The 22,144-nt window shown below is 48.8% G+C and overlaps 1 protein-coding gene across 4 annotated transcripts in view; it reads left to right on the top strand.

Moving 5' to 3' along the window:
• The first annotated feature begins 10,638 nt into the window (after positions 1–10,638).
• Positions 10,639–22,144, top strand: part of KIAA0232 (KIAA0232 ortholog) — a 92,909-nt gene continuing 81,403 nt past the window's right edge. For all 4 annotated transcript variants that reach the window (XR_009519623.2, XM_060013021.1, XM_060013023.2 and 1 more), the window contains exon 1: positions 10,639–10,750. The gene's annotated coding sequence lies outside the window, so the exon portion shown is untranslated. The remainder of the gene's footprint in view (positions 10,751–22,144) is intronic.

Consider the following 22,144-nt stretch of genomic DNA (forward strand, 5'->3'; position numbering starts at 1 on the left):
TCTGGTCCCAGACAGTGAGCAAGCATGTTACATAGATTATCTGTCTCCCTCTAAACTCACAACAACCTAGGAGATGGACACGATTATCCTCATACCCATTTTACAGATAAGAAAGCTAAGGCCCAGGAGGGGCAGGGACTGGGCCCAAGGCTATGCAACTGACAAGTGGAGGAGTCAGTCCCTTGAACTTGGGCGTTAAAGTCAATTTAACTTCAATTGGGCTGAGGCTGGGGAAGCGTCATTATGTATTTGCACGGGCATGAACTGGCAAAGGCATCCACCAGCCACCCTTTTCGCTGGGTTTTCACAGTGGCCTTGGAAGTGACCAAGTGCAGGCAGGAGACTCAACAGTGGCCTATCTGGTATCAGGAGTTTCCTGGCCTCTGGGTGTATCCCATTTGATCGGGACTCAGGCCTCCAGACTCCAGCTGTAACCACCACCCTCCTTGCTTCCTCCTCAGGTTGTGGCTTAATAGATGCTCTCTTGGGACTTCCCTTGTGGCGCAGTGGTTAAGAATCCGCCTGCCAATGCGGGGGACACAGGTTCGAGCCTTGGTCCAGGAAGATCCCACATGCCGCGGAGCAACTAAGCCCGTGAGCCACAACTACTGAGCCTGCGCGCCACAACTACTGAGCCCACGTGCAACAACTACTGAGCCCACGTGCCACAACTACTGAAGCCCATGAGCCTGGAGTCCATGCTCTGCAACAGGGAAGCCACCACAACGAGAAGCCTGCGCACCGCAACAAAGAGTAGCCCCTGCTCGCCGCAACTAGAGAAAGCCCGCGCGCAGCAACGAAGACCCAACGCAGCCAAAAATAAATAAATAAATTTATATATATTTTAAAAAATGCATTTGTGAAAAGAAAATAATTAAAAATAGATGCTCTCTTTAGCCAGCCTTCAATGCTATCGTCCCAAAGTTGCAGGGTTGGAGAGGTCATTGGAGCTCAGCCTGTCTAGACCACACTAAGTGCTTCAATATCTCTTGCAAGATCTCAGCTAAGTGATCAGGCCACACACACATACTCCCCTTACAAGTTTCTCACAACTCCTGAGAAGGTCAGTCCCATCTTGGGACACCCATGGCTGTTTAAAGTGGACAGAGCGCTAGAAGGGAGAGTCGGTTTCCAATGCTGGGTCCAGTCACCTGGGACAAGTCACTTCAGCCCTCTGAGCCTCAGCGTCCTCACCTGTTAAATGGGGACTCGTGGGACAGTGGATGAGATTGAAAGGAAATAATATAGGTGAACGTTCTTTGCACAAAATATGTACATAGTAGGTGCTCAGTAAAAGCTTCCATTGCTCACAGTCCAAATATGTACAACCTTCCTGAAGGCAATTCCAGGTATGGCAAGAGTTCTCAATGCTCATTCCCTGCACCAGGTATGGGTTTTTTTTTTCTTAATATTTATTTATTTATTTGGCTGCGTCGGGTCTTAGCTGTGGCATGCTGGATCTTTGTTGCAGCGTGTGGGCTTCTCTCTAGTTGTGGCGTTCAGGCTCCAGAGCTTGTGGGCTTAGTTGCCCTGTAGCATGTGGGATCTTAGTTCCCTGACCAGGGATCGAACCCACGTCCCCTGCATTGGAAGGCGGATTCTTAACCACTGGGCCACCAGGGAATTCCCCCAGGTAGGTATTATTAACCCTCTCTTACAGATAAGGAAACTGAGGCTCAGTCGTCACCCAAAGTCAGACAGCTTTGGCCACAGTCTGGCTCTGGGCGCTATACAAACTTGCCACTTCCCCTGAGTCTCAGATATGGTTAGAAGTCAAGGGCAGAGGGTCACCAAGAGGACCTTCCTTTTCTCTCTCTCCTTCGCAGGTGCACACATGGCACTGACAACTTTGCAAGGGAGGAAGCAGGAGCCCTAAGAAAGGACATAACTTGCCCAGGATCAGCAGCAAGTGAGAGCCGAAGCCTGGCTCCTTCTTCTGACACACGGCTCCTGAATGGTGGCCTTGGCTTGGGGACATTGTTGAACTGAGATTTGATCTGGCACCCGGGAGACCTGAGACCCCCCCATACCCCGCCATGCAAACACCTCCAGGACATGAAGCGTATCGTAAGTGCTCAATCCAAATGGGCTGAATAGGTAAACGAATTCTTCCATAGACGCTCACCATGGATTCGCGGCTCCCACCTACGCTACGAACAGATTCCAAACTCCTTGCCATAGCCCACAAGGCCAGGCTTGATCTGCACTCTGTTCACACACACACACACACATCCCACCACTCCAGGGTCACCTGGAATCCTCCAGCCATGCCAAACTGCTTTCATTTTCTCAGTGCATTATGACCTCCCCTGCCTTAGGACGTTTGTATGTGCTATTCCTCTGCCTGGAATACTCCCTTCAACCTACCTTCCGGTACTGATCACAAAGACCTGGGTCCTTTTCATTTTCCAAACCTCAAGCTGAATATCACTTCCTCAGAGAAGCCTTTTGCTGATAAAAGTCTAAGTAGATAGTCAAGTAGATTCCCCCTGTTTGTTTCTTCTTAGAGCATTTAACAGGTTAGTAATGATATATTTCTATTTTTATTATAGTTGGTTTCCATACTTAGGTTGTAAGTTCCATGGAGCCATGCTCGCTTTACTTACCAATGTGTACCAGGAGTCTAACACAGTATCTGTCAAGTTTGTTGAATCAATGGACAGAAAGATGGAAGGGAAGAAAACTAGATGTGGGATTGACAGGGACCTGGCTGTTTCCCAGTCCTGAATCTGTGAACCAGCTGAACTGTAAACTTGTGAAAATTATTTCAATTCCCTGAGCCTCAGTTTCTCCCTCTGTAAAACAAAGATAATAATAGTCCCTCCCTTCTTGTGGGAATTAAATGAGATAGTGTGTGTAATACACAAGACCAAGAACATAGAAGGTGTTATGGGTTGAACTGTGTTCCCCGCAAAAGATATGTTGAAATCCTAATCCCCAGTACCTCAGTGACCTTATTCAGAAATAGTCTTTGCAGATGTAATTAGTAAAGATGAGGTCATATTGAGTAGGGTGGGCCCCTACTCCAATATGATTGGCGTCCTCATAAGAAGAGAGAGAGACAGAGGAAAGATGGCCATGTGACAACCAAAGCAGAGATTGGAGTAATGCATCTACAAGCCATGGAATGCCAAGGATGGCTGGAAAACAACAGAAGCTAGGGACTTCCCTGGTGGCGCAGTGGTTAAGAACCCACCTGCCAATGAAGGGAACATGGGTTTGAGCCCTGGTCTGGGAAGATCCCACATGCTGCAGAGCAACTAAGCCTGTGTGCCACAACTACTGATCCTGTGCACTCTAGAGCCCACGAGCCACAACTACTGAGCCTGCGTGCCACAACTACTGAAGCCCACGCGCCTAAGAGAAGCCACCGCAATGAGAAGCCGGCGCACTGCAACGAAGAGTAGACCCCACTCGCTGCAACTAGAGAAAGCCTGCATGCAGCAGTGAAGACCCAACGCAGCCAAAACAAAACAAGACAAAACAAAAAACAGAATCTAGAAGAGAAGAAAGAATTCTTCCCTAGAGCCTTCAGACGGACACAGCCCTGCTGATGCCTTGATTTCAGACTTCCAGCTTCCATTGCTGTGAGACAACAAATTTCTGTTGCACTTTTTCCAGCAGCACTAGGAAATGGATACAGTAGGCACTGAACAAATGTCAGGTCAGTGTGTCTTCCTTCATTTTTGCTCTATCACGTTCTGTTACGTACACATAGTCCCTGGGAGACGGTGTGGTCCTCAAAGTGTCCACGTCTGATCCACATAGCACAGCCCTGGCCTGAGAGCGCAGGAGGTGGGAGTCAAACACATCAGTGCCCTCGTAAGGGCCCTGTGCCCTTAGCGCTTGGAACACAAGGGCCAATTTCCTGTCGTCCTTTCCTGGCTGGGAACTGCCCCACACTGTGCACTGACAAGAATGGTGCGAGAACTGGTCTGGCCCAAGACGTGGAGGTAAATGGAGAGGATCTCGGTCTGCCCAGGCTTCCCAGTGATGGGACCTGCTTTCCTGAAAGGCAACCCCTCTTATGCCTTCCCGGCCCCTCCTCCTGGTATGGCAGCAGGGGAGCCCCTTCTGATGGAGAAGAGGGAATGACTACCTTCCAGCTCACCTGCTCCGGGCTTTTAAATATCACCTGGATGGAGCACCCTCTCCTATGGAAGGCCTGGTGTCTGACAAGCTGCTGGTAGGCTATGCTCACAGTTTAATACCTTGATTAAAAATCACCTCCAAGCCCTTTACATGTCAGTCGCCCAGACACAGGGTCCTCCTGGGCGTAGAAGGGCAAACCAGTGCAGAGGAAGCCTCTGTTACTAATAATAGCAAACCATGAGTGCTGAGGCCGGGAGGTCGGGAGGTGTGGTCAATGTCTAGCCTTCAGGCTCCAGCAGAGGGACGTCAGCCTTGCTTCCCACCCAGACTCACACGTGGGAGGCGGTTTCCCCAGTCGCAGGAAGGGGCTTCATATCCTGGGCAATTAAGAGACTGGTGTTTGCTCCTGGAGGGTGCTCTGGTGGTTTCTATCTTCGAGGTTGGGAAGCCAGCTCAGAGAGAGGAAGTAACTTGCTGAAGGTTGCACAGCTACCGAGCGGCAGCAGTGGACTCCCACCCTGGTCGCCGGACCTCAGAGCCTGACTGCAAGGTCATTTCTGGAGCAAATTTAATAGGGCAGAGCATGAGGGCTCTAGCTCAGCGGCTGGGGAGAGGGCACTGATTATTTGGGGAATGCAATGAGTTAGCTGTGGACATGCTGCAGTGCGGGTCCCACCAGCAAGGTGACAAGTGCAGGAGGCAAGTCTGGGGCCTCAGAGAAAGGTCAGGAGAGAGATGCACGTGTCCCTCATCTCCATGTTAGTTCAAGCTGTGGAGTAGATGAAACTTCCCCAGGAGCCTGCTGAGGGATGGGGTGAAGCGGTGGAGGGAGATGGGACAGAGGAAGAAGGGACCGGAGCTGGGGCTGGCGTTTACGGAGTGTTTCCTGTGCACCAGGCACTATTCTGATCCTCTGCATGGATTCACGTATCCCCCTCACAACAACCCTCTCAGGTGGATACTATTATTATTATTTTTTAAAAATATATATATTTATTTATTTTGGCTGCACCGGGTCTTAGTTGTGGCATGCGTGCGGGATCTAGTTCCCTGACCAGGGATCTAACCCGGGCCACCTGCATTGGGAGCCTGGAGTCTTATCCACTGGAACACCAGGGAAGTCCCAGGTGGATACTATTATCATTACACCATTTTGCAGATGAGAAAACTGAGAGGCTAAATAGCTTACCCACGTCAGCAAGTTAATAAGTGGTGGAGCTCTGCTTCAACCCAGTGGGCTTAACCACCGTACTACCCGACCTCTAGATTGGCCCGTCGCCGGCGCCACTGTTGAGTTCTCCGTGGATTGGGGTGAAGGGGTAGGAATGAGGAAAAAGCCAGCAGCCATCAGAACAAATCTGGAAGAATAATGGCAAGACCGCGCCTCTGATTTTGTTTGGCCTTGAGCACAGCTAACAGCCAAGCAGGGCAGGCCTATTACCCCTCCATCTTCTCATGGAAATGGAAGACTTGTCAAGGTCAGTGGGTTCCTCAAGGTCATACTGTGAGGCTGTGTCAGAGGCTTGACCTCAACTCTCCAGATGCTGGAAGGGTATCTGGCACCCCCAAGAGGAATGCAGGGCCGCTGAGAGGAGGGGCGGTGGGTCAGGAGGGGCTGTAGGCCCAGCTGGCCGCCTTGAGTGACAACGTCCAAGCTGAGATGAACGTTAGAATCCTGAAGGAGGGGGTGGGTCCCAAGGGGAGTCAGTGGGGAGCTTCTCTGGTCGGGGGATCATTCACTGAAAAGCTGGCTTGGGATGGACTCTCAGACACAGCGGGGCACAGTGTAAAGAGCAGGGCTACAGTCAAATCCCCATGCTTGCCACACGGTAGCAGCATGGCCTGGGGCAGGCCACCTAACCCCTCCAGAGCCTTCGGCGTCTCTAACTGCACATAGGGGTAACCTCTCCACTGCTGGCTGATGTGTGGGATCAGTATGGCACACGGCTGGGGGCTCAGTAAATGGGCTGCTATCGTCAGTGTTGGACACAGCTGAGGTTTGTACACATTCTTTGATTTTTAAAATCAGGCTTTATTTTCTAGAGCAATTTAAGTTTCATAGCAAAATGGAGCAGAAAGGACAGAAATTTCCCATATGCCTTCTACCCCTCCCTCCCTAGCCTCCCACTTGTATTAAAGTGTAGCTTCATTGAAATTTTGTTTCCAAAATTCAAAGGAAAAAGAAAAAAAACAAAAAGGAGACATTTGAAACCTTCCTGCCTGAGTCCCTTGCTGTGTAGAAGGGGAAACTGAGGCCCAGAGAGGGAGATTACATACCCAAGGTCACAGAGCCGAGGAGGCCTGACCCCTGCTTTCTATCAGTCAGTGTGGGTTGCACAGCATCACCAAGCATCCTGGACTCAGCCCCATCCTGCTGTTCACCACGCATACATGGGGTTGCAAAACTACTGCCCCAGCTGATATCCACCGAAATCCTTGCTGGAGTCCAGCACATCAAAGTCAGAGGGCACTGGAAGTTGTCACATTCCCCCTCTCATTGCCTTGTCCTCGTGCAGGGGTTAAAGAGCCTAGACAGGTGGCTCTCAGACTGGAGAAATGAATGATCACAGACATACACAGAGGCCAAGATGGTTTCTCTTTACAAAATCCTGAAGTGGGGCTCCAGAGGGCAGGCTCAGTAGTTGTGGCGCACGGGCTTAGTTGCTCTGCAGCATGTGGGATCTTCCTGCACCAGGGCTTGAACCCGTGTCCCCTGCATTGGCAGGCGGATTCTTAACCACTGTGCCACCAGGGAAGTCTGAACCCACACTCTTTACTGTGCCACCCTGCCTTTGACATTCCTTAAAGCTTTGGAGGCTCGTGGCTCGCTCTGGAGCCTGCAAGCCGCAACTACTGGGCCCGCGTGCCACAACTACTGAAGCCCGCGTGCCTAGAGCCCATGCTCCGCAACAAGAGAAGCCACCGCAATGAGAAGCCTGCGCACCGCAGTGAAGAGTAGCCCCTGCTCGCCGCAACTAGAGAGAGCCCGCGTGCGGCAATGAAGACCCAATGCAGCCAAAAATAAAGTATAAATTAATTAATTAATTTTAAAAAAGAGTGTGGGTTCATGCTTGAGAACCCAGTTCCCGACGGCTCCCATGAACACGGGGTTGTTTTCTCATGTGTGTCTACTTGGACTACATTACAGATGACCTTTCAGTCATTCATCTACAAACTGGCAGGCCCTGTGGTGGGTCGGTGAACACCGTGGACAAGATGACTGCTCTCCTGGGATCCAGGTCTTCGGTGGAAGGGAGGCTGAGCTTAAAGAGTAAATAAACATACAACCAAGATAATTTCAGATACTGATAAGAGCTATGGATAAAAACCAAAACGAAACAGGATGGTGGCATCATGACTAGGAAGGCTGGCTACTTTAAAGTGGGGATCAGGGAAGGTGTCTCTTAGCAGGTGACATTATAGCTGAGCTTTGAACAAGGAGGAGCCAGCTATGCAAACATCTGGGGACAGAAGGTTCTGTGAAGAGAAATCAGAAAGTGCAAAAGCCCTGAGGCTGGAGTCAGCCTAGCCTTCTAGGACTTTCATCAAAACAAATAATCTGGGACTTTGCTGGTGTCGCAGTGGTTAAGAATCCACCTGCCAATGCAGGGGACACGGGTTCAAGCCCTGGTCCAGGAAGATTCCACATGCCGCAGAGCAACTAAGCCCGCGTGCCACAACTGCTGAGCCTGTGCTCTAGAGCCGGCGAGCCACAACTACTGAAGCCCGCGTGCCTAGAGCCCGTGCTCCGCGAGAGAAGCCATCACAATAAGAAACCCGCCCACCGCAGCCAGCGAAGAGTAGCCCCCACTCAACGCAATTAGAGAAAGCCCACACGCAGCAACAAAGACCCAACGCAGCCACACATAAATAAATAAATGGCAAAAAACAAATAATCTGAAGGCAAGGGGGCTGGATTTTTTGTTTGTTTGCTTTTGTTTTTGTTTTGGCCGCACCACAGAGATTGAACTTGGGCCCTCAGCAGTGAGAACACAGAGTCCAAACCATTGGACGGCCAGGGAATTCCCAGGGGGGCTGTTTTGTTAAGGAAACAAAGTAAACAAGATATTTTCATTCTCTAACCTGTAATCTTCCCCCACCACCTCAAAATCATACTAATACTAGTTAATTCCTACTCAGTTTAAATACTTCTTCCTCCAAGAAGCCTTCTGGTCCCACTAGTTCGTGGTTTATAAAAACTGGTCTGTGGCAAAATGAGAAAAATGTCAGAAAACCCGTGTGTGTGTGTGTGTGTGTGTGTGTGTGTGTGTGTGTGTGTGTGTGTGTGTGTGTGACTAAAAGGTTGCCAACCGTGTTACCTTTCTCTGAGAATATCTGAGATATATTGTTACTACAATCATCCCTCCATTCAGCAGGGATTGGTTTCAGGACCCTTTCAACACCAAAATTGGAGGATACTCAAGTCCCTTACATAAAATGGCACAGTATTTGCATATAACCTATGCACATTCCCCTCCTTCATACTTTAAATCATCTCTAGATTATTTATAACACCTAATGCAATGTAAATAGTTATAAATACAATGTAAATGTTATGTAAATAGTTGTGGCAAAGTCAAAATTTGCTTTTTGGAACTTCCCGGAATTTTTTTCTTAAGTATTTTTTTGTTTTGTTTTGTTTTGTTTTGTTTGCGGTACACGGGCCTCTCACTGCTGAGGCCTCTCCTGTTGCGGAGCACAGGCTCCGGACGCGCAGGCCCCGCGGCCATGGCTCACGGGTGCAGCCGCTCCGCGGCATGTGGGATCTTCCCGGACCGCCGCACGAACCCGTGTCCCCTGCATCGGCAGGTGGACTCTCAACCACTGCACCACCAGGGAAGCCCTTCTCAAGTATTTTTGATCCATGGTTGTTTGAGTCCACGGATGCAGACCCATGGGTACAGAGGGCTGACTGTATTTTTATTTTTTACTGTTAATAAGTCCTTTTCACTAAATGATGAGTGTAGATGACGACAAAGTTAACGCGGCAAAAATTAAAAGTTGACCACTCTTTGCAAATCCTCTATATTGGGGGGTAAATTTCTCTGGTTGGTCTGTGAATCCCAGGTCCGAGGGCACCTGGGAACTAGACTCCGAAGCTCCATTACTTGCCCCTTCTTTGCACCCAGGTCACTCTGGATTTCCCACACCCTTTCATCCTCTCCCTCTTTTCAGAGTTTGATCTCCAAGAGGGCAGGGTCGCCCCTGCCTGGCGTCCAGCAAGGCCCAGAACAGGTGCTCAGAAGACACGGATTGAATGCACTGTGATTCATGATGAGACACATTCAGTTGAGATGAACCTCACAGAATAAAACTGGGAGCAAACTGATGAAGGGAGAGAGCTGTGTAAAGGAGAAGATCCCAGACCTCACAGCCAGGAGCCTGGGTTCAAATCCTGCAAGCGGCAGTGTGGTTTGGGGAAGTCAGAAGACCTCACTTCTTCTGGAGCAGTAAAGCTTAGGTGAAATCATTTACTTTCTCTCAGCCTCGGGTTTCTCTCCTGTGAGATGGGAACAATAATGCCTTGACTCAGGATTCTTCTTAAGAACAAAACACAGGTGTACAGAAAAGCACTTTGTAGAAAGTGTGCAAATAGTTTGTGGTCCATCCCTCCAGCACCCACCCAGCCCGTAATATCCAGTTTGCCCCTTCCCAGCCTGTACGTCAGCTTCTCCTACGCCAGGGAGCTGGTGCGGGAACCTTGCTTCGCAAGTTCTGAAAGGAAAGCTCAGTGCCTGGCACTTAGTAGGTGCTCAACAAATAAATCAATGGAGAATGACCCCCAGGCAGGTCATGCTCCCTCTTAAGAAAATTGGCAATCTCCAAGGCTCCTTTCTCTCTGGCGCCTGTGATACTTATTTGCCTTTTTAAGGACAGACCTACGAATCACATTTAGGAAAAGTGGGTGGGTGTGAAGAGACTTTGATTAAAAGGTTAGTGCACATTTTTGGTTCCCACTTCCGAATCTTCCAGAATTTATTTTTGCCTACTTAATAAAAAGAGCCATGTCACATTTCTTTAGCTTGTCTTCTGGGTTAAAAAAAAAATTTTTTTTTTTAAGCCTGTATTTTAAACCGCCCACTCCAGCCATCCCAGGACGCGGCGAGGAGGGGGCCGCAGACAGGTGGAGCGTGTGCCGGGAAGGCGGGGACCGAGGCAGCCCGGAGGCGGGGAGGGGCGGCGGCGGAGTTCAGGAGCCCCACTCGCCCCTCCGCAGGGGGCGTCTCCGCTCCTACGCCCCGCACACCGGGTGGGCTCCTGCCTCCTGTCCTCCAACCTCCCGGCGACTCCCAGCGCCCACCGGCAGCAGTAAGGCTCCGCCAGGCTCCAGGGCCCTCCGCTCGCCCGCCCGTGTCGGGAAGCCCAGCGCCGGCCGGAGGGGCGGGGCCGGGGCGGGGCGGTGGCGCTGATGTAATCCCGGCTCCTGGGCGGAAGGATATGGAGCGCGCCCGGTTGGCTGGGCGCTGAGGCCAGTTGCCGGGTAACGGAGCGGAGCGGCCGCGGTGCGCCGCCTCCCGCCCTCCGCCGAGTGGCGCCGGAGCCGCCGCCGCTTTACGTAAGGCGCAGGCCAGGGCTGCCCGGCGCTCGGCAGCCGCTCGGAGCCCTCGGAGCGAGGAGGCGCCCCCGCCAGCCGCCGCGACGCCCGGCCGCTCGGCAGGTACCGCGGGTGGGCTGGGCGGGCTGAGCGGGCCGCGGCCCCTTGGGCGGCTGGGGCGGGCCGCCACCGCGGCCGAGGGTCTCCGGGACCGGCCTGAGGGAGGCCGGGCCGCCCCGCCGGGCCGCGGGCTCCGCAAGGACCCCGGCCGGACCCCGGGCGTGCGGTGGGCTGCCGGCCCGGGGACCCCGGCCCTGGGGAGCCGGGCGCCGGCGCACGGGGCGGACGATGAGTCCGCACAATGGGCGGGTGTCGCCGCGCTGGGAGCGGTTCTCTGGGGGCAGGCGCGGCGAGGTGGGGAGCGGACGTGCGGCCGGGGTGCGGCGCCCAGAGTGCGGCGGCCGCGGGACAGTTGGAGCGGCCGGCCAGCCGGCCGGTGGGCGCTCGCGGCGCTGCCCTCGCCCAGCTGCATCCCTCCGCCCCCTCCCCTCCTGCATTGTCCTTTAGGGGCCCGGGAAGGGAAGCCGCCGGCGGGGGAGGGGAGGGGCGGGGCGGCGCGGACGGACGGGCGCGCGGGCCTGTGGCGCTGCGCGCGCGGGGCGGGCCCTGCCGGTGGGGCGGGCCCTGAGGCGCAAGGTTCGGCGAAGGTTACGGCCGCCCGCGGGAGGGACTGGCACGCAAAGTCATCCGCGGCCGCGGCGCAGGAGGGCCTGAGCCGGCTCGGGCCGGCTCCAAGCACACGCGTCCCCGGCAGCCCCTCGGAGCTCTCCGCTCCTCCGCGCCCGAGGAACGGCTGGTCGCGAGGGAAATGCCTGCAGCCCCAGGACTTAGCGGGCGGTGCGCAGTTGAACGGGCCTGCCGAACTGTTGGTGGCGGACCCCCCCCCCCCGAAATCCTGGCAGAAGCCGGTTTTGATTTCACTTTCGCCACCTTTCACTTTTTGCCCTCCATAGACAGGCAATGGAGACCTCACCTAGTACAAAGTGTAGGAGATTAAGCGGGTAGGGGGACATGTGGTTCTTTGGAATGGTTTAACTAAATGTGGTTTCTGCTAATAAATATCTGGGTTGGATTCTTGGATATCTAGGTCGGCTACTTCGGCCAGGTTCCTAAGATTGAGCTTTACGTGTCTGGGTCTTTGCTTGTTTTAAAAAAACTGTGGTAGGAGATTGGTGAAGAGGTCGGGGCAAGCAGTTTTGATAATAGGTGATGCCGTGGATAAAACTAACTATACAATCAAATCCCTAATCCCTAAGGTAGGTTTCTCCTGTGCAATAAGACCGGGGCCCGAGCACCTTGACATTTCATAGATTTCGAATTCGACGTGGCGGGGTCGGGGGCGGGAATCTATCACTTTGCAGCCTGAAGGTCAAATATTCTCTCATAGGTTATTTTGGATTGATCCACTCATAAATGGTTCTCGGGATCTTTATGACATTTCTTGGTAGCAAAAATTATTTCTGAAATTGTGCCTTTGCATACCTATAGATAAGCTTCTTGCAATGTTCTATATTCAGTTGCTGTACTTGATAAATAATGAATTTTTAATAATTCAAAAAAAATTTATTGCTTCAGTTTGGGCACATATATTACGGTTTTTATATAAGCCTGTGTCATCAGTGAAATGCCAGTTTGGCCACTGAAACATTGAAGGAAGGAGAGAATATTACTCTTCAATATTTAACTTTGTAGAAAGTAGAATTAGAGGTACAAATGTTTTGTTTTTAAAGAAAAGTACCAGTCTTTACCATGGCATCAACATAAGGCAAATCTGTAACTATTTCAAAGGCAATTAGCTTATTTGTTACACAAGTTGCAAACATTTAAGAAAATTAAATGGATTTTTGGTGCTTCTTTAATGGTACCGTAGATCACTCCGCGCTTTATTTTATAGCAGCACTTTTCAAAAGCAGTAGGGTTGTTTTTATTTCGCAGTGTGGAAAGTACTGAGCCTGGGTTGTTCTCCCTGTTTCAGCAGCATTTGACTTGGAGCAGTTCATGGCCTCTGGGCCAGTTTTCTCATCTCTAAAATGGGAAGAGTGTTGATAACTGTCCCGTGGCATGGTTGGAATGATCAAGTGAGGGGAGATGTGACATTGTTATGCCAACTTTCAGTCCCTTTTAAAATACTAGGTAGTGCTAGTATGTCCAAGCTTCAGATTCCTCTCTTGGCTTAAAGCTTTCTTGTGACCCTCCCCATCCCTTCCTGTCTGCACTTTGCCTGGCTGTCAGGTCACCTTTCCTAAATCTAGATTGCATCTTGTCAGCCTCTGGCTCAGAATGCTTCTAAGGACTGACCGCCTGTTGTTTGGAGGCCAGAACCAGACTCAGCAGCATCACATTCAAGGCCCTTCACAGTCTGGCCCTGGTCATCTCTGAACTTTACCTGTCTTCTCGGTTCCCCTTCCACACTGTCCCGCCAAATGAGACTACTCTTGGTTCTCTGAACAGGCCAGGCTGCTTCATCCCTTCTTCCCTTATAACTTTTTCTCTGACTGGAATGCCCTGTCTCACTTCCACCCACTCCACTTTTTAAAAGTCCACATCTGATTTTATGTCCTCTCTGGAGCCCTTTGGAAATCCTGTCAAAGTGAATTATTCATTTCTGCAGTCATAATCTTCTATTTTTACTTTCGTTATTGCCTATATCACGTGTTGTGTATGTAATACTCTGGCTGTGGTGACCCTGTCATTATTTTATCCCCAACACCTTGCTCAGGGGTTTAACCATGAAAATGTTCAGATGTTTGCTGAATAAAGTCAAAGTCTGTAATCCACCTTATTATTATAAACGATTTTAATAACAAACATCAGTACCAACCACAGCACTGGGAATGAGGTTTTATTATATTGAAGATGGTTAATACTTAGCATATTTCTTTTCAATTATTTTTAATCTCTCACAAAATACCAAGTGGTATTTTTATACAAAGTACAAACAACCACCTCTCCCACGTGTGTGGAAACTTTCAGGGCCCATGGACCAGCAATGCTGACTGAAGTCACTGCACCCTGTCTCTTGGGAGAGGGGATCAGAGCATACGTTTTAAAATGTTCCTTACCTTTAAAGTGTAATTGCAGTCTCAGCAGATTCACGCTTTTTGTCTGAAACGTTTCTGGAGGTTTATTGTACTCCTAAGAAGTAAACTGCTTTTGAGGGCTCTTATTTAGGCCTGGATTCGAGAGACTCAGGTCTGTGTGTTGGCTCATCTCCTCACCCCTGGGGCACCATGGGCAGGTCGGTTAAATCTCTCTGGAACTTCAGATTCTTTATTTTGTGAAATGCTTTGCGGTGTCACTTAGAGTGGCTATTCTTTGTGTACTGCGTGCCCTTGTTCAGATAAAGGTAATGAGATGATATTACTTCACAGCACATTGGTCTTCCTTGTTACCCAGGCTGGAAACTTTTTGAGGCTTCCTTTTCTTGACCAGATTTTTACCAGGTCTGCCTCCATGTGTCTTTTCCATCAACCTTCTTGTTTTTGCTTTTGTTTTTCTCCACAGTTCCCCGGTCGCTGCCCTCCCTGGCTCTTGTCAGTTCTTATGGGGGTTGTTCCTGTAGGCCTGCTGACTGGTCTCCCTGTATCTAGTCTCTCTAGTCCTCCTGTGTTCTGTTCCCAGAATTATTCAATATGTAAATCAAATCGTATCATGCCCTGCCCCCCAGGTATATACCAGCGGTTCTTGACATCCCCCCGCCCCCGAGTTCCATCACGCCTGGGGTTATGACCTAGTGCTGTCCAGTAGGCTTACTCCTACAAAGATTTTCACCTTGGAGGCATCACCACCTGGCCGGTTGAGAATTAGTGTTAAGGGGTTAGGAAAGCATTCTAAGACCTGTGCCATCTGGCCTCACTCTAACTTTTAGCTTCATATTTTACTGCATCTCTCTTGTTACCTGGTATTTCAACACTAGACCTCTGGCCACTTTCATGGTTGTTGGTCTGACTTCTTTACTCTTGAATGTCCTTTCTGCCTTTTTCTTCTTATCAAAATCCTTAATACTGAATGAAGGCTTGGCTTAAATGCTTCTACTTCTATGAAAGAAGCTTCCCCTGATTTTCAGAATTAACTCTTCATTATTCTCGCACACAGTGCTTGACGATACTTCCACTCAGCTAGTTTTTCTTTTTGACTTTTTAGTTTATTCTTTACATGGATTACAGACTCGTTAAGGGGAGAGAGGAAAATCTTATCCATTGCTGATTCCCTCTAGTGTGTAAAGTAGTCTTTCACATAGTACTTGTTGACTTAGATGCTTGATTGAGTTAACTCAATCACTCTACATTCTCTGAATTTAGCAGAGGGGTAGTGGGGTTGGAATGGCTTTATGTGAGAGCTTCATGAATCCACACGACATACTCAGAACAGGGTCCAGCACGTAGTAAGTGCCCAGTAAGTGGCAGCTTTTAGCTGTTAGTTGGAGCAGGTGTAGAGAATACTAGTGGTTGGGTATGTTGATTTTTTTTTTTTAAACATCTTTATGGAGTATAATTGCTTTACAATGGTGTGTTAGTTTCTGCTTTATAACAAAGTGAATCAGCTATACATATATCCTCATATCTCTTCCCTCTTGCATCTCCCTCCCACCCTCCCTATCCCACCCCTCTAGGTGGTCACAAAGCACCGAGCTGATCTCCCTGTGCTGAGCTGATCTCCCTGTGCTCTGAGGCTGCTTCCCACTAGCTATCTATTTTACATTTGGTAGTGTATATATGTCCATGCCACTCTCTCACTTCGTCCCAGCTTACCCTTCCCCCTCCCCGTGTCCTCAAGTCCATTCTCTACTTCTGCATCTTTATTCCTGTCCTGCCCCTGGGTTCTTCAGAACCATTTTTTTTTTTTTTAGATTCCATATATATGTGTTAGCACAGTATGTTGATTGATTGTATATGCTGGTTACTGTAACAGTGTTCACAGATTTATTTCTGGCTTCTGTGTAAAGGAAAAAAAAATCGTCTGGTCTCTCCATCTTCATTCTTTCGTTAGTTTTGGGAATTAGCAGAAAAGTGAGTATTTGGTTGGAGGGAGCTTTTGCATAAGCAGATTCATGATGGTGGTCCTAAATTATTCTGAAGACAGGAAACCTTTCTGTAAGTGAGCCAGGTTTTTTGCAGTGGCTTAAGAAAGTGGAAAATGGTTTGTCAGTTGTTATACTATATGTTATTTTTCTGTAAAACACATGCTTTCGCTTTAATCTTACAATTATATATTAAGCAGTAGAATCTTCTTATTTAGTATTTAGAATGACTGTTGAAATTTTGTTTTTGAAGTCATCTCCAAAGCTTTTTCTTGCCACTAGGCTTTCTCTGTAGTTCTCTATCTTTTCCTTTGTCTGCTCAGCAGTCTTGCCCTGTGACTAGACAGGGAGAACCTAGGGGAGGAAAACCAGCTATCATTTTGAAACTTTTAATTAAATATTTAGGTACTATTTTTAAGTTTATATGTGTTACTGATTGACAGGTTGTATTCAGAAACCTTAAAAAGTGGTATCTCTGGTTCTAACAAAATATGGAATTCCCTACTTGCAGCAACATAAGAATATGTATTAATTGCTATTTAGCTTACGTTGACTATATTGATGATTATGAGCTTTTAAAAAATCACTGGAAATATTATATTCCTATTATATTCTTAGGAATTATTATATTCCTAATAAATCTCTCTTAAAACCTGCCCCAAAGAATTGGGGATGATAGGCCTATCCCAGTGGATGAATTAGTATCAATTAGAAATAAAAGCAGTAGGACAGTTAGAAGATTAATAATTGCAAAAATGCTTGAGAATGTGTTGCTTTGTGTGTGTGTTCCTAGCTAGAGTGATGAAGGAATGTGAGTTCTGTGAATGCAGGTTGTGTGTGTGTGTGTGTGTGTGTGTGTGTGTACACGTCTGTACACGTATGTGGTTCTCTGGTGACGGGAAGCGAACCTAGGCACTGTGTGTCTATAGTCCTTATGGTGCCTGGCGCAAGGAGCGGTCACTCAGCACACACTGATGTCAGATGAGTCAGTCACACGTGGAGATAAATAAGTGTAAAGAAATGGGCCTCAGCACGTTTCCAGATTTCTTTTTTGGTAATGTGGTTGTTACCTCAATAACAGGAGGAGGTAGAAAGTGGGGAGGGATTTATTTTCCCTTTCAGCCAGGAGTTTGTTTCTAGCTCAACTACATTTTGCAAAGTACCTGTGGAATCTTAATAGCCAGTACATAACTATTTCAAAACTGTTTACCCAGCTTGGGGATTTATTCAGGCTCTTTACTTGTCTTCCTCAGTAACTATAGCTTTTTCTTGGGCATCTGATTAACATTTAGCTCCTTGTTAGCATCTTCCCTGAAGATTTTAATGGTGAGAAAGTTGAAAAAACTTTTCTTTATTGAAGTATAATTGACTTACAATATTATATGAGTTTTGCTACACAACATAGTGATTCAGTTATTTTTATACATTACAAAATGATCACGAGAAAGTTGAAACTGAATAGACACATTTTTGGTCCTTTTTTTGGTGGTTGTTTTTGCCACTGCTTCCTTTGATTACCACCATAGATAATTATTACTGATTGTATTGTTAATAGTTTTTTGCTGGTGCCATCGAAGGAGTTTCTTGTTTTTATAAGATGTAAAGCTCAATTTAAAACTATCAAAACATGTTTTGTATGATTTACCAAAACATTGTTTTGAATATAAGTAGCTCTTACAAAGCCTGTTTATTTTTTGGAGAGTCCGTGTTAAACCTAAACAAGCAGTAAGCTATAAGCTGAATGGTAGGTGCTCTCTTTCGCTCCCCTCCCCACCCTGCGCTCATGTTGAAAAATCACTGATAAGCTTCTCGGATGTCATACAAAAAACATTACGCCTGTACTTCTAAAAATTGGAGTCATGGTAGAGAGTGTTCTTCGTTTAAACAAACACTAAACTTTGTATCTTGGAGCGCTTTCCGTATCAGCATGTATAGACCTACCTCGTGTACAGATCTACTTCACTGTTTTTTTTTGTTTTGTTTTGTTTAATTTAATTTTGGCTGTGTTGGGTCTTTGTTGCTGTGCGTGGGCTTTCTCCAGTTGCAGCGAGCGGGGGCCACTCTTCATTGCAGGGCATGGGCCTCTCAGTGCGGTGGCCTCTCTTGTTGCAGAGCACGGGCTCCAGGCTCGCGGGCTTCAGTAGCTGTGGCTCACGGGCTCTAGAGCACAGGCTCAGCAGTTGTGGCTCATGGGCTTAGTTGCTCTGTGGCATGTGGGATCCTCCCAGACCAGGACTCGAACCCGTGTCTCCTGCATTGGCAGGCAGGCTCTTAACCACTGCGCCACCAGGGAAGCCCCACTGTTTTTTTTTAATGTGCCCAGTATTCTGTGGTATGAATGCACCAGAATTTATTTGATTAGTTGATGGAGTGGGTTTCCATGTTGTTATTGTAACACAGTAAACATTTTTATACATAATGTTTTGGTAAACTTGTGTGAGAAACCTCCTTAACCTAGGCAGCCTTAAACAAAACAAAACAAAAACTGACGAACAAGTTTCTAACTTCTCTAAATTATCATTGATCATATTGAAAATTTTCTTGGTGGCTTTATTATATTTAATAATTTTAGACATTAGGCTGGGTATTTTCTTTTCTGAAGTAGTCCTGCAGGTATTTAGGGTTATTTGGGGCATTATTTAGTTTAAAAGTGGTCAGAGTTTGTGGTGAAGGGGAAAGGTAAGGGATTCTTAGAAGTAGCTATTAGAAAACGGGTAAGGAGGAGTCTGAGCTCACGCTTGTTAAAGCACTTCCTACATGTGAGGCCTTTTGTTAGGGACCTTAGGTAAAGTGTTTCCTTTAATCCTCCTGACAGCTCTTGAGAGAGGAGGTATTATCTCCATTTTACAGATGACGAAGCTGCAGCTCAGAGGCCTCAAGAAACTTCCCCAAGGTTACACGTGATACATGGCAGAGCAGGAGCCCCAACTTCTATCTTCGCAACTTAAAGTTAACGTACTTCCCACTGCCCGGCTCTTCCTAGAGATTCATTGGTTCACACGGCACTTGTCTGCTCACAGTGTCCTATGCCTAGATGCCAAGATGGTTAGACGTGCACGAGACTTACACGGGGCGGGAGGGAGGGAGCAGGAGGGAGGGAGGAAGAGCCATCGGCTTCCGTGCAGGTGTCATCCAGGGGGAGGAGAGATGGGGGAGGGCAGGCCAGAGCAGCCTCAGGCCAGGGCAGTTTGGAGACTGTCTTGGCCAGGCTGCTGGCTGCTCGGCAGGTCAGATCTGTACCCCATCCTGGTCAGCATTGCTGGGAGCAGCCTGAGGGGCACGTGGCCTGATGTCTTTGCCACCATGTAGCAAGTGGAGGCTCTCAGTCAGCTGGGCTCCCCACGGCAGGCCGTCTCGAGGGGCCGCCTGACCAGCCCATGGCCACCACACCATTCAGCGCTGGGGCAGGTGGGGGAAGCAAGCAGATGGGTACACGGGTCAAGTGCAGATGCGTGCTGAGAGGGAAAATGAAGTAGGCCGGAGGGGTGTTGTGTGTTTAGGGTGGGCAGGAAAGGGCTCTCTGGTAAGACATACTTGAGCTGAGACCTGAGGGGAAAAGGGAGAAAGGTGTGGGGCTGTCTGAGGAGCAGAGCATTATTCAGGGCGAGGGCAGAACAAGTGGAAGACCCCGATCGTGCATCGTTATGAAGGTGGAACAAACGTTATGAAGGTGGAACTGAACGGAGAGGACTCGCTGACAGGTTGGATTGGAATGTGAGAGAAACAGGAGGAGTTAAGGATGATGCCAGAGCTTTTGATTTGAGCAGTGGAAGCACGGAGTTGCCCTTGACTGACACTGGGAAGGTCCTGGCAAGGTTGTTGGTGGTAAGAATTTTTGGGTTTTCATTTGTGTTTTTTAAGAGATGTTGTAAGTTGAGATGCCATTCAGACATCGTCTAGTAGCTTGATGGCTCTGTAAGTTTTGGGTTCATGAGAGAGAAGTGGGGGTGAGAGAAAGTTTGGAGTAATCTCTAGATAGATGTAGAGATTACAGTCATGGGAGTGGAGATCAGCTAGGCCTGTGCTGTTCAGTAAGGTAGCCATGAGCCACATGCGGCTTCTGAGCATGTGAGATGAGGCTGGTTTGACTCGAGATGTTCTGTAAGTGTCACATACACACCAGATTTCAAAGACTTAGTATGCGAAAAAAAGAATGTAAAATAGTTCATCTTTTACCTTGATTATATTTGGAGTGATAATATTTTGGGTCTGTTGAGTTAAAGTATATTATGAAAATTAATTTCATCTGTTTTTTTTAATATGGCTGCTAGAAACTTTTAAATTACATTGGCGTGACTCAGGTTTTGCTATTGGATGGCTTCAAAGGAGGAAGTGAATGTAAACAGAGAAGTGTGAGGGCTGGGCGGAGAGCTGGGGAAGAGGAGGGGCCCGCAGAGGAAGGGCCGAGAGGGCGGGGCAGTGAGGGTGGTAACAGTTGTGGTCTCTAGAGCTTGAGCGAAAGAAAAGTACCAGAGAGCAACTAGGCCTGCCACCGTGTGACCGACGGCCGTTGCTTTAGGAGTGAACGAGTCTTGGAGGTGGTCTGTAGAGTGGGATCTTTCCCTATACTGTTTTTTGTTGTTTAAGTGAGTCTCATCAGGACAAGACTGCGGCCTTTTCAACCAGAGTTATAATGTAGCCTCTCTGTGGATGCAGCCACGCAGTAGGAAGAAGCACACATTTAGAAGCTTGGACACAGTTAATGCAGGCAAGTGACTCTGACCTTCAAAGGCTCGCTCTCAGGGCTTTCTTTCATCTTGCAACCTTCCCTTGATGAAACAATTGTGAGAATTTCTTACCTTCCTTTTCCCAGTTCTAAGCCGGGGAGTGGACCTAGCTTCCACGTGGCCGTCCGTTATCTAGACCTGTAATTGGGTTTTCTGGTTGACACGCAGCTCGTTCTGTTGTGGTAGTCACATGATTTGGCACGCGTCCCTCCCTGCCCGCCCGCGGCCCCAGTCCACTTCTGGCCCGATCAGCGCACAGGGCTCCAGAGCTGAGGAACAGGCTTGGCCCTTCACTGGCAACAGGCCGTCTGAGGACCTTCCGGTGCCGCTCAGGGGCTTCTTTTTACTATGTTGGTATGTGTGTTAGGCACATGTTTTTGTCCTTAGATCTTATACTTTTTCCCCCTGCATTTCATTTTCCTATTTCCAAAAGCACACTTGCACATCTAAGGACAGTGTTTCCAAGTGTTTTCACTAGCCGTGTGATAGAAGCTGTCACGGACCCCGCAGCTCCTCTGCGTGGAACTCGCTTGGGCCTTGCCAGGGTAGGCTGGCGACCACCTTGAGGAGGCTCGGGTCGTGCCCTGCAGTCTGCACTGGCTGCGGTGGGGCAGGGCTGGTCTCCCTTTCTCTCTGGCTTGGGAGTCAGGTCTGTCAGCTTCTCGAGATGCCTCTGTGCCTGTGGGGACAGTGAGCAGAGATGGCTGAACCAGGAACTGATTCAAAGGAGACGCTAAATGCAAAGTAGGAAGACTTGGCTTTGTTTCTTTACAATTATCTGATGGCAAGGCTACAGGTTAGATGAGGGGTGGATGGTGTGATGGAAAGGGCACCAGTTTCGGACCTAGGCCCACAGTGGCCCTGGTCTTGACTCACCTGGGACCCCGAATACATGTTTAAGTTTCTTAATCCATAAAATGAGGAGGTTTGGTTGAGCTCAGTGTTTGTTCATGCTGTGAAAGCAGTGTCTGCACAAAGTAGGTGCTCAAAGACTTATTGAATGAACGGATGAAGAAAAGAATTCTAGAGAGCCCAGGTACTTAGGGCATGAGGCAGAGGATGGGGTGACGGGGAGGCGTGTTTGGCCAGGCCCCCCCCCTCACCTCTGCTCCTTCAGCCTGTCTCAGATATGGTACTGGGTTCTGCTGCTTTGAGAAATGTTTGCACAACACTGGGTTAGCAGACCGATCTCTGAACGTGAAGACGGCACGCTTCCGATGCTCCCCGCTATCACATCCCTGTATACTTAGTGCCAAGGTAAAAGTTGTGGGAGAATAAATGCAGTTGCAGTCATATGTGGGGTGGGGAGTGCTGCAGAGGTGCTGTATCGTTTCCTGGCGCAGCTGTAATAAAGTGCCACGAACTAGGTGGCTGAGAACAGCAGACGTCCTCTCTCAGTTCTGGAGGCCAGAAGTCTGCAGTCCAGATGTTGTCAGCAGGGTTGGTTCCTTCTGGAGGTTCTGAGGGAGGACCTGCTCTGTGTCCCTCTCCTCACTTCTGGTGGTTACTGGCAATCTTTGGCATTTCTTGGTTTGTAGGCACAGCAGTCCAGTCTTCGCCTTTGTCTTTGTGTGACATTCTCTGTGTGTCTTTGTCCACATTTTCTTCTTCTTATAATGACATCAGTCATTGGATTAGGGCCTGAACAGAGGTAGATTGAAAATGAGTAGTGCTTGTAAGAGAACGAAGAAGAGTTACTAATTGAAAGTG

This window comes from Delphinus delphis, chromosome 5, assembly GCF_949987515.2.
Source record: "Delphinus delphis chromosome 5, mDelDel1.2, whole genome shotgun sequence".
In the NCBI taxonomy this organism is placed as follows: Eukaryota; Metazoa; Chordata; class Mammalia; order Artiodactyla; family Delphinidae; genus Delphinus; species Delphinus delphis.